Raw genomic sequence first — 10,305 nt, forward strand, 5'->3', positions numbered from 1 at the left:
TTTTTTGGTCATTAATATTCCTTTATAGTTTGCCTGCTAATCACGTTTTCCCATTTTTCTCTTAGCATGCTTTTTTTTTAACTGATTTGAGTGCTTCATTTATTGCTCATATCAACCCTGTGTCATAAAAGTAAAAAATTTTTTCCAGTAGTTTGCTTTTTAATGTTAAAGTTTTTTTAACTTAGAGAAATATTATTTATTGACTTGAATATTAAATACTTTAAATGCCTTAAAGTTAAATAATTTCAAAAGGCACACATAATATTAAATTAATTGAATTTCATAAATTAAAAAAATCTATTTTTATTTTGAATTTTTCTTTTTAAACACATCATTCAAATGACAATACTTTGAATATTTCTGAAAAACACTGGAAATGTTTGCTTTCAACCTTTATATAACAGCTTTTCCAAAATATTTTAAGGGTTGTAGCATTTAAAACCTTATAATTAATAACTAAAGAAATACAGTTGCATAGTTTCTTTAAAAATGTAACGAGGCATCTATGAATGCTCCTTGATATGACTTTACATAAATAAATGTTTATTTAAGCTTTACTGGTTTCCTTTTCAAGGATAGTAATAAAGTTTAATTTACTTTAAAACTTTTTCTAACAATTTTTAAAAACTATGTAAATACTTCTGTGATCAGAAACAGCAAAAATTTGCATTAGGCTTATTAATGGTAGAAAAAAATCACTGAGAAACTTACTTGGATAGAAAATTCAGCAAGCTGTATGGCTTTTTCCCTCTTGTTTATTTAGGTTTTCTTTTCTTAGCTCTTGTTATGACCCTACAATCTTTCAAAGCCCTTAGCTTCTGGTTGGTGCTGTCACAGCTCATCAGATTTACTCATGAGACCCGTGCAGAGTGTCTGGTGAAAAAGAGGAAAGGAACATATGTGCTGCTGTGTCCTTGGCAACTTGCAGAAGAAGGCTGAATCACGTAAATGAAAACGAGGCCCATTGTAGATTTTCTTCTTGCAAGTTTATTTGATCTTGCCGTTTTCTGTTTTCATCTTGCTCCCCGCTCTTCTGTATCTTATATTTTAGTTCTCTCTAAAAAATGATAGAAATTTAGGAATTCCCTGTAAGCTACCATTTTTTCCCTATATTGCCATCCCCGTGTCTCCAGTGCATATATACTTATAGGAGTTTATAGCCAGTCATTTCATTAAAGTCCAAATATTTAATACATGAAATAGCAAGACAGGATAATCCAGCAACTTAGAATCAAAACTAGGACTACCCTGTTTTGAAGGCTATGTGAAAATTTTTTTAAAAAATCTTTTATTTTTCCTGTCTTTTTTGGGGAAAGTTTGTAAACCCATTACTATTTTGTCTCTATAATTTTATTTATTAATATAATAAATAAATACAGATTATTAGTCTTTTGAAAAACTAAGAAGTAGAAGATTCTTTTAAAAGTTTGCCCCCAGTATTGTTTTCATTATTATGGGATGTTCAAAGTTTTTAACTTTAGCTTCAGATTTATGTATCATTGATTGTAACTTAATGACCTACTCTGGTCTGAAGTGTCATCTTGTAGCCTAATTCTTTAAGCAATTGTGACCTTACAGACTAGGAAGGAGGGCAAGCAGCAAACTTCCAGATGCCGAGTATAAGGTTGCAGGATCCCAAGGGTATAGAGGAATTCTTCTGGTCCAAAGGGAACCGTGGAGGAGGGGAAAACCTAGAATCAGGAAGGTGTAGCCAAGCATTCCTGTCCTGTGGCACTGTAGGCTTCCAGTGACCATCTTAACTGTTTTCTTGATAAAACCTTTCCGTTTATTGGGTCTTCTGTCCCCCTACATCTCACGGAAACAGCTTAATTTAGAATTGGAACTCAATGGTAACATTGCATTACCTTCACAACTTACTTAAATAGACCTTAAAGGTAATTAATTATTTTGGGGAGTGTTAGCTGCTTCTTTGAATGCTGGTTTATTTTATGGGCAAGTATGTGTGTGGTTTAGTTTTTTCTTAATTAAAACTTTAAGGGAATGGGTTTTAAAAATCTAAACGTTTGATCTTTAAAAACAAATGTAACTGGTCACTTTAGTAGTTTTTTTTTTTTTTCTATTTTGAAAAACTCTAATGTTTTCCTTCTTAACTGTTTTAAAGTTTGTCTTTTGGGAAATTTTTTGTTGAGCAAACAAGAAATAGGTCTACTACTTTCCACACTCCCACCCCATTCTCATTTTTAAGAAAACAAAACTAGAAATTGTGGCTGCTTTTTGCTCTTTGTTCAGGTATGTGCAGAGAGGAGTATGTGGTTTCTGTAGCTTGTGTTTCATCTCTCTAAATTTTAAAATTAAGATTTTATAGCTTTTAATGCATGTGTTCGCCAACTTTCCCCCTGTTTTTGTAGGACTGTGTATGTTCAGTTAAAGCCACATAAAGCAGCACTTTTCATTTTTCTGTGTAACAGTAGGTCAGAAGTGGCAGAGGTGCATATAACTAAGGTTGTAAAAAGTTCGAGGTTTGTCAGTCCCACTAGAAGGCTTCTGAATAAACACGATTATTTACGTAGATTTTTGCCCTTAATGTAATTTATAATAAAATACGGACTAATATACTCAGTACTCTTGTTTGGTATAAATGAAATGGTTAGAAATGCTGTCAACCTAAATGACTCAAAAGCTATGAAATTTAATACAGCTGATACTTTCTTTTTCATATGAACAGCTTGGAACAAATGTTTTGCTTGTGCAAATGAGATGGCTATTATGATGCAAAGAAGTATCTTGGAAAAAAATTTTCCTTTTTCTGTTTTAAGTATTCCAGCTAAATACTGCAACAATTGCAAGCAGAGTCTGGAGATTTTTCTTTCTTGCTTCTGTTCTATGATATATTTTAGTAAGTTCTCTTGAGACTATTAAAATGTCTTGGTTTTTAGGACATGTGATCAGGTAGGGATAACTTTATCTATAGATGCAATGGGTTAGCAGTTAGATTTTGTGTGTCTTCTCATTTCTTTCCAGTTTCTCTGACCCAGGGTAACCTTTGGAAGGACCTTTGGTTCTTCTCTGAAGGCAGGAGTGAAGAAAGTTTGAGCAGGTGACTGATGATCACTGTCTCTACAGTCCACAGACAATATGTATTATGCGAATTACTTTAGCAGTCCCCTTAGTCCCCTCCTCCCACTCCTCCCCCCTTAAACCAACAAATGCAAATAGCTTCATCCCCATTTGCTAGAAATTCAGGCTTGCTCAGGCAACATGGGCTTTGTTGTTGACTTGCTTTCTCCAGAAAGGCAATTTTATTCCTGGTAAGGAGCAAGGCTATCTTATCATTTGGAACCTAAATCACCTTAATGGTAAAAACAGCAGCAACTTGTTTCTCTGGAATATTGATAAAGGTAGGAATTACTGCAAAAGTTTTTTTATATTGTAATTGAAGTGTGGTTAAAGAAATTCATTGTCTGCTTTGTTAGCTTTTGTATACTAAATATCTTGGTAATTTTGGTTATCTCAAAGACGTCCTCTGTTTGATTCTAAATATTACTTATTGAAATTGTTGGCACTATTATTTGAATAGTCACTTCTAAAAACTGTTTTATAGTACAGGGAAAAGTAAGTCTTTGGTTATTTCTACCATAAAATTTTTTTTTTCTTTTTAAAAAGAATAGTCCTATTGTAAGTCAAGTTTGATCATTTAAATCACCAGTTTGTAATGACACTGTTGTTGTTTTATTAAAAATAGTTTTTAGGGATATGACAGTAAATGCTTTTTTACTGGTATTACATGAGATTTATTAAAAGTTTTTTTATGATACAGAAATGTGAATAACATTTTACTAATTAAATATATTAATATGTTTGATGTGTTTTTTGGAAATTGTAGCAGTGACAACCAAGATTTTTTTTTAACAATAGCATAATGGAAGTTACTGAATAAATAATTTAGGAAGAAACAAGGTACCTATGGTTTAAAAATTGAGTGACTTTTAAAAGCTCATGTTGCTAGATGAATTATGAATTGACCTAAAAGAACTGAAGTTGCTTCTTTTTGTGTGAACTTTCTTCTGAAAATATTAAAAGCTATGGAGATTATCATATTTTTAATAATGTCATTGTGACCAAAATCTTGGGTTCTTTTGAAGTAAGCACATGTGAGTAGCAATTGTGAAATAAAATAGTCTTCATGAGAAGCATCCCCCATGAGGCTGAAAGGGGGAGTAGTTTACAAATAGTGTCAGTGGTTGATTGGCAAGTAGAAAACAAACATGTTTTAAAAACAAGATTCTTAGAGCCTTTCTAAATTCTAATTGTGATTTCTAGCTTGTTCTTGCATTTTTATGATTTTCTTTCTAGTCTGAATACTTATGGGGATGTAATTATATAACAGGGCAGGGAAACGATATAAATTTTACTAAATTAGATTGTCTTATTTTAATTTAGCATATATGCCAACTTAAAATGGCATTGTCACTTAGGTATGGAGGTAGAGAACAACTTTAGCTGGGCTTTTGTGTCTTAAACAAGATACAGGTTAAAGAGCTATCCTGTAATGTCTCGTTGTGTTTGGGAAATTTTTCCCAGTAACATTGCAAGTTGCCAGTAACCTTAAGATAGAGTTTTCTATGCAGATTAAGGTATAATGTTTTATAAGGCATATGAAGTGTTTCTTCTTCCTTCTTTAATCTGTTTATCTTAGGTCCCCAAGCCCTATTTTGAAATGGGGGAGGAGGGAGTGAATCAAAACTATAGATCCTATCAATATATTTGGTTTTGGTTTAGTTACCCAGACCTAATTTTTAAAAGCTGCCGGAAAAGACCTAACAGCGCTTCCTAATGAGAAGTTCTGTCAGACCCCCAAAGCAATCTAATTTAAATGAAATCCTTGCTTTTCTGAGTGAGTGATTTCTTTCTTTTTGTGTTGGAATTGCTTTTTATTATATGTGTTAAACATGTAATTTTTTATACTGTAAAACTATGATTCTTTGGTGTTGAGAGGGAAACCTACATGGACCATCAAGGAGACTCAGGAAGGATGGTGAAGGAGCTAAGGCAGCAGATTCTGGGCTTGTTTTTGCTGTTGAACTCTGGACATGTCATCCATCTCTGCTTGGTAAATGAAGAGAACCCTCTGGTTAAAATAGGGAAATTGGTGCAAGGTCCAACAAGGGTTAAAATATGAAAAGGCAGGTACAATTTTTATAAAAACTGGAACAGCTACCACTGAAAATTAAAGACTGTGTTTTCCTTTGTAACTTCATCCCTTTTCCTTGTGGTGATCAGTTGCAAAACAAACCTTTGAAAATGAAGGGAGGGGAACAAAAGGGCGTTTTGTGCTTGTTTTGGGCACAGTAGGAAAGTGGGAGAAAGAATGAAAAAGTAGTATCTCAGAGAAGTCTTTAAGTGATGATACAAGGAAGAGTGTTAATCTGTGGGAGGCAAGGTTGAGGTGTGGGAGGGATGTCTGACTAGAACAGAAGATGCCCTGTTACTATGCATGGAGGTAGACACTGTGTGTTTCTGACGTTCAACTACTTGGGCAATAGAAATGCTTTTACCATTATGTTCTGCTGAGTCAGTTTGAACGGTTACTGCCTGTAGTACTGAGGTGATCTATTTAATTCTGAAATTGCTGGAGACTGAGTTGCAGATTATTGTGTTTTATTTGTGAGAATTCTAAAGGTCACTGCTGGTATGCAGTGAGCCTGCGTGGGTATTTCTAATGTTATTTTTAGTAGATTCACATAGGCTAGGCTAAAAATTATATAGCTGTTTATCTAAATAGAATATTATAATGCTAATGTTAAATCATTTTCTTTAGAGACATCTGCATATTTAGAATGGCTCGTTCTATTGTTACTCAAAGAAATGGCTAAGTTGTTTATTTTTGTTGGGGCATTTTGTATTTTTAATGACAAAATTGATATTTATTATAGAACATTTAGAAAATAAGTGATAAGAGGAAAATCTGAAAACTACATATATTCTTGCCATCTGGAGATTATCACTGCTAATATTTTGGTATATAAGGACTAGGATATTTTAATTAAAAAATCAAATTTTAACTGCCAGTAGTCATTGAGACCAATTGAGGACATCTTTTAAAAAACATATGTTGTATTCTATTCTATATACACAGAATTGTATTGATTTGGTCTCATCTACTTAGGTATTCTTACTCTGTTATTCTAGTAGTTTAACAGACTTAAAATGTGATCCGATTGTAAATATTTGAATTAGAGAAATTCCACAGGAAAATTTAAATTGTCAAGGAAGACTGTCAGAAGGTACTCCGCCAATATTTGTTGCAATAGTTTTTCTTAAAGGTATATTTAGTCAAGAGAATTGAAAAAACTCAGTTGCTTTGAGGAAAAAAGAAAAAACTAAAACACCTAAACATCGACTTACTATTTTTAGGTTTCAGCTTTTATTTTAGATACAGAGGGTACATGTACAGGATTGTTACATGGGTATATTGCACCCAGGTAGTGAGCATAGTACCCAATAATTAGTTTTTCAACCTCTCCTCCCCCGCCCCCGCCGCCCAGTAGTCTTCTGTGTCTATTGTTCTCATGTTTATGTCCATGTGTGCTCAGTGTTTAGCTCTCACCTATAAGTGAGGACATGCGATATTTGATTTTCTGTTCTTGTGCTTATTTGCTTAGGATTATGGCCTCCAGCTCCATCTATGTTGCTGCAAAGGATATAATTCCATTCTTTTTTATGGCTATCTAGTATTCCATGGTATATATGTACCACATTTTCTTTATCTAGTCTACTATTGATGGCCACCTAAATTGATTCCATGTCTTTGCTATTGTGTATAGTGCAGCAATGAACATATGAGTGCATGTGTCTTTTTGGTATAATAATCTGTTTTCCTTTGGGTATACACTCAGTAATGTGATTGCTGGACTTAATGGTAGTTCTGAGTTCTTTGAGGAATCTCCAAACTGTTTTCCACAGTGGCTGAACTAATTTATGTCCCCACCAACAATGTATAAGTGTCCCTTTTCTCTACAGCCTTGCCAACATCTGGTTTTTTTTTTTTTTTTTTTTTTTTTGAAGTGGAGTTGTGCTCTTGTTGCCCAGGCTGGAGTGCAATGGCACAATCTCGGCCCACCGCAACCTCCACCTCCCAGGTTCAAGCGATTCTCCTGCTTCAGCCTCCTGAGTAGCTGGGATTACAGGCATGCGCCACTGTGCGCAGCTAATTTTGTATTTTTAGTAGAGACGGGGTTTTTCCATGTTGGTCAGGCTGGTCTCGAGCTCCTGAGCTCGGGTGATCCACCCACCTTGGCCTCCCAAAGTGCTGGGATTATAGGCGTGAGCCACCGCGCCCAGCCACATCTGTTGTTTTTTGACTTATTTTAAAATAATAGCCATTCTGACTGGTGTGAGATGGTATGTCATTGTGGTTTTGATTTGCATTTCTCTGATGATTAGTGATGATGAGCATTTTTTTCATGTTTGTTGGCCATGTGTATGTCTTTTGAGAAGTGTCTGTTCATGTTCTGTGTCCATTTTTAAATGGGGTTATTTTTTGCTTGTTGATTTAAGTCTCTTACAGATTCTGGATATTAGACCTTTGTTGGATGTGTACTTTGTGAATATTTTCTCCCGTTCTGTAGGTTGTCTGTTTATTCTGCTGATGGTTTCTTTGGCTGTACAGAAGCTCCTTTGTTTAATTAGCTTCCACTTGTCAATTTTGTTGCACATGCTCTTGAGGACTTAGCTAAAAATTCTTTGCTAAGGCCAATGTTGAGAGGGTATTTGTTAGGTTTTTTTCTAGGATTTTTATAGTTTGAAGTCTTACATTTGAATCTTTAATCCATCTTGAGTTAATTTTTGTGTATGGTGAAAGGTAAGGGTTTAATTCCATTCTTCTGCATATGGCTAGTCACTTGTCGCAGCACCATTTATTGAATTAGGGAGTCCTTTCTCCATTGTTTGTTTTTGTTGGTCTTGTACAAGATCAGGTGGTTGTAGGTATATGGCTTTATTTCTGGATTTTCTGTTCTGTTCTATTGGTCTGTCTGTTTTTGTACCAGTACCATGCTTATAGTATAGTTTAAAGTTGGGTAGTTTGATACCTCTGGCTTTGTTCTTTTTTGTGTAGGATTGCTTTGGTTATTTGGGCTCTCCTTTGGTTCCGTATGAATTTTAGAATAGTTTTTTTCTAATCTTGTGAAGAATGACTTTAATAGTTTGTTAGCAATAGTGTTGAATCTCTAAATTGCCTTACACAATTTGGCTGTTTTAATGATATCGAGTCTTCCAGTCCATGAGTATGGGATATTTTCTCATCTATTTGTGTGATCTCTAATTCTTTCTGCAGTGTTTTGTAGTTCTCCTTATAGAGATCTTTCACCTTCTTGGTTACCTGTATCTAGATATTTCATTTTCTTTGTGGCTGTTGTAAATGGGATTGTGTTCTTGATTTGACTCTAAGGCTGGATATTATTGGTATGTAGAAATGTTACTGATTTTTCCGCATTGACTTTTGTATCCTGAAACCTTGCTAAAATAATGTATCAGTTCTACTAGCCTTTTGGCAGTCATCAGGGTTTCCTAGGTATAGAACATATCATCACTGAAGAGAGATAGTTTGACTTTTTCTTTTCCTGTTTGGATGCTTTTTATTTCTGACTGTTCTGGCTAGAACTTCCAGTACTATATTGAATAGAAGTGGTGAGAGTGGGCATCCTTGGCTTGTTCCAGTTCTCAAGGGGAATGGTTCCAGCTTTTGCCCATTTAGTATGATGTTGACTGTGGGTTTGTCATAGATGGCTCTTATTATTTTGAGGTATGTTTGTTTGATGCCCTGTCTATTGAGGGTTTTTATTGTGAAGAGATGTTGGATTTTATTGAAGGCTTTTTCTGCATCTATTGAGATGATTATGTGTTTTTTGCTTTTAATTCTGTTTGTGTGTGGGATCACATTTATTGATTTGTGTATGTTGAACCAACCTTGCATCCCAGGAATAAAGCCTGCTTGATCGTGGTGAATTAACTTTTTGATGTGCTGCTGGATTCAGTTTGCTAGTATTTTGTTGAGGATATTTGCCTCTATGTTCATCAGGGATACTGGCCTGAAGGTTTTTTTTTGTTTGTTTGTTTTTTTCCTTTGTCATGTCTCTGCCAGGTTTTGGTTAGGCTAATGATGCCAGCTTCATAGAATGAGTTAAGGAGGAGTCCTTCCTCCTCAGGTTTTTGAAATAGTTTCAGTAGGATTGGTACCAGCTCTTCTTTGTATGTCTGATGGAATTTGGCTGTGAATTCATTTGTTCCAGGGCTTCTTTTGGTTGGCGGGTTTTTTATTACTGATTCAATTTCAGAGCATGATATTGGTCTAGTCAGGGTTCCAATCTCTTCCTAATTCAATCTTGGGCGATTGTTTGTTCCCAGGAATTTATCCATTTCCTCTAGATTTTCCAGTTTGTGTGTGTAGAGTTTTGTTGGTTTTGTTTGTTTGTTTGAGATAGAGTCTCACTTTGTCACCCAGGCCAGAGTGCAATGGTGTGATCTTGGCTTACTGTAACCTCAACTTCCTGGGCTCAAGTGATCCTCCCGCCTCAGCCCCACGAGTAGCTGGAATTACAGGTGTGTGCTACTATGCTTGGCTAATTTTTGTATTGTTAATAGAGACAGGGTTTTACCATGTTGCCCCGGCTGGTCTTGAACTCCTGGATTCAAGCAATCTGCTCACCTTGGCCTCCCAAAGTGCTGGGATTACCAGTGTGAGCCACCACGCCTGGCCTTGCATAGAGTTGTTCATAGTATTCTCTGAGGATCTTTTATATTTCTGTGGGATTAATTGTAATGTCATCCTCATCATTTCTGATTGTACTTATTTCTATTTTCTCTTTTTTTTTTCTTTGTTAACCTAAGTAGTGGTCTATCAATCATGTTTATTTTTGTAAGGAACAAACTCTTGGTTTCCTTGATCTTTTGTATAGATTTTTGCATCTCAGTTTTTTTTTTTAAGATGGAGTTTCACTCTTGTTGCCCAGGCTGGAGTGCAATGGCATGATCTCAGCTCACTGCAACCTCTGCCTCCTGGATTCAAGTGATTCTCCTGTCCCAGCCTCCCAAGTAGCTGGGATTACAGGTGCACGCCACCACGCCCAGCTAATTTTGTATTTTTCGTAGAGATGAGGTTTCTCCATGTTGGTCGGGCTGGTCTCGAACTCCTGACCTCAGGTGGTCCACCCACCTCAGCCTCCCAAAGTGTTGGGATTACAGGCGTGAGCCACAGCACCCAGCCTGCATCTCACTTTTATTAAATTCGCCTTTAATTTTAGTTATTTCTTTTTTCTGCTAGCTTTGGGTTTTTTTTTTTTTTTT

The 10,305-nt window shown here is 35.4% G+C and overlaps 1 protein-coding gene across 3 annotated transcripts in view; it reads left to right on the forward strand.

Moving 5' to 3' along the window:
• The window catches only part of SCML2 (sex comb on midleg-like 2 (Drosophila)), a 122,907-nt gene that overhangs the window by 64,570 nt on the left and 48,032 nt on the right, over positions 1 to 10,305 (forward strand). The gene's annotated exons all lie outside the window — the stretch shown is intronic.

The sequence above is a fragment of the Mandrillus leucophaeus genome, unplaced genomic scaffold (genome assembly GCF_000951045.1).
Source record: "Mandrillus leucophaeus isolate KB7577 unplaced genomic scaffold, Mleu.le_1.0 Scaffold499, whole genome shotgun sequence".
NCBI classification, from domain to species: Eukaryota; Metazoa; Chordata; class Mammalia; order Primates; family Cercopithecidae; genus Mandrillus; species Mandrillus leucophaeus.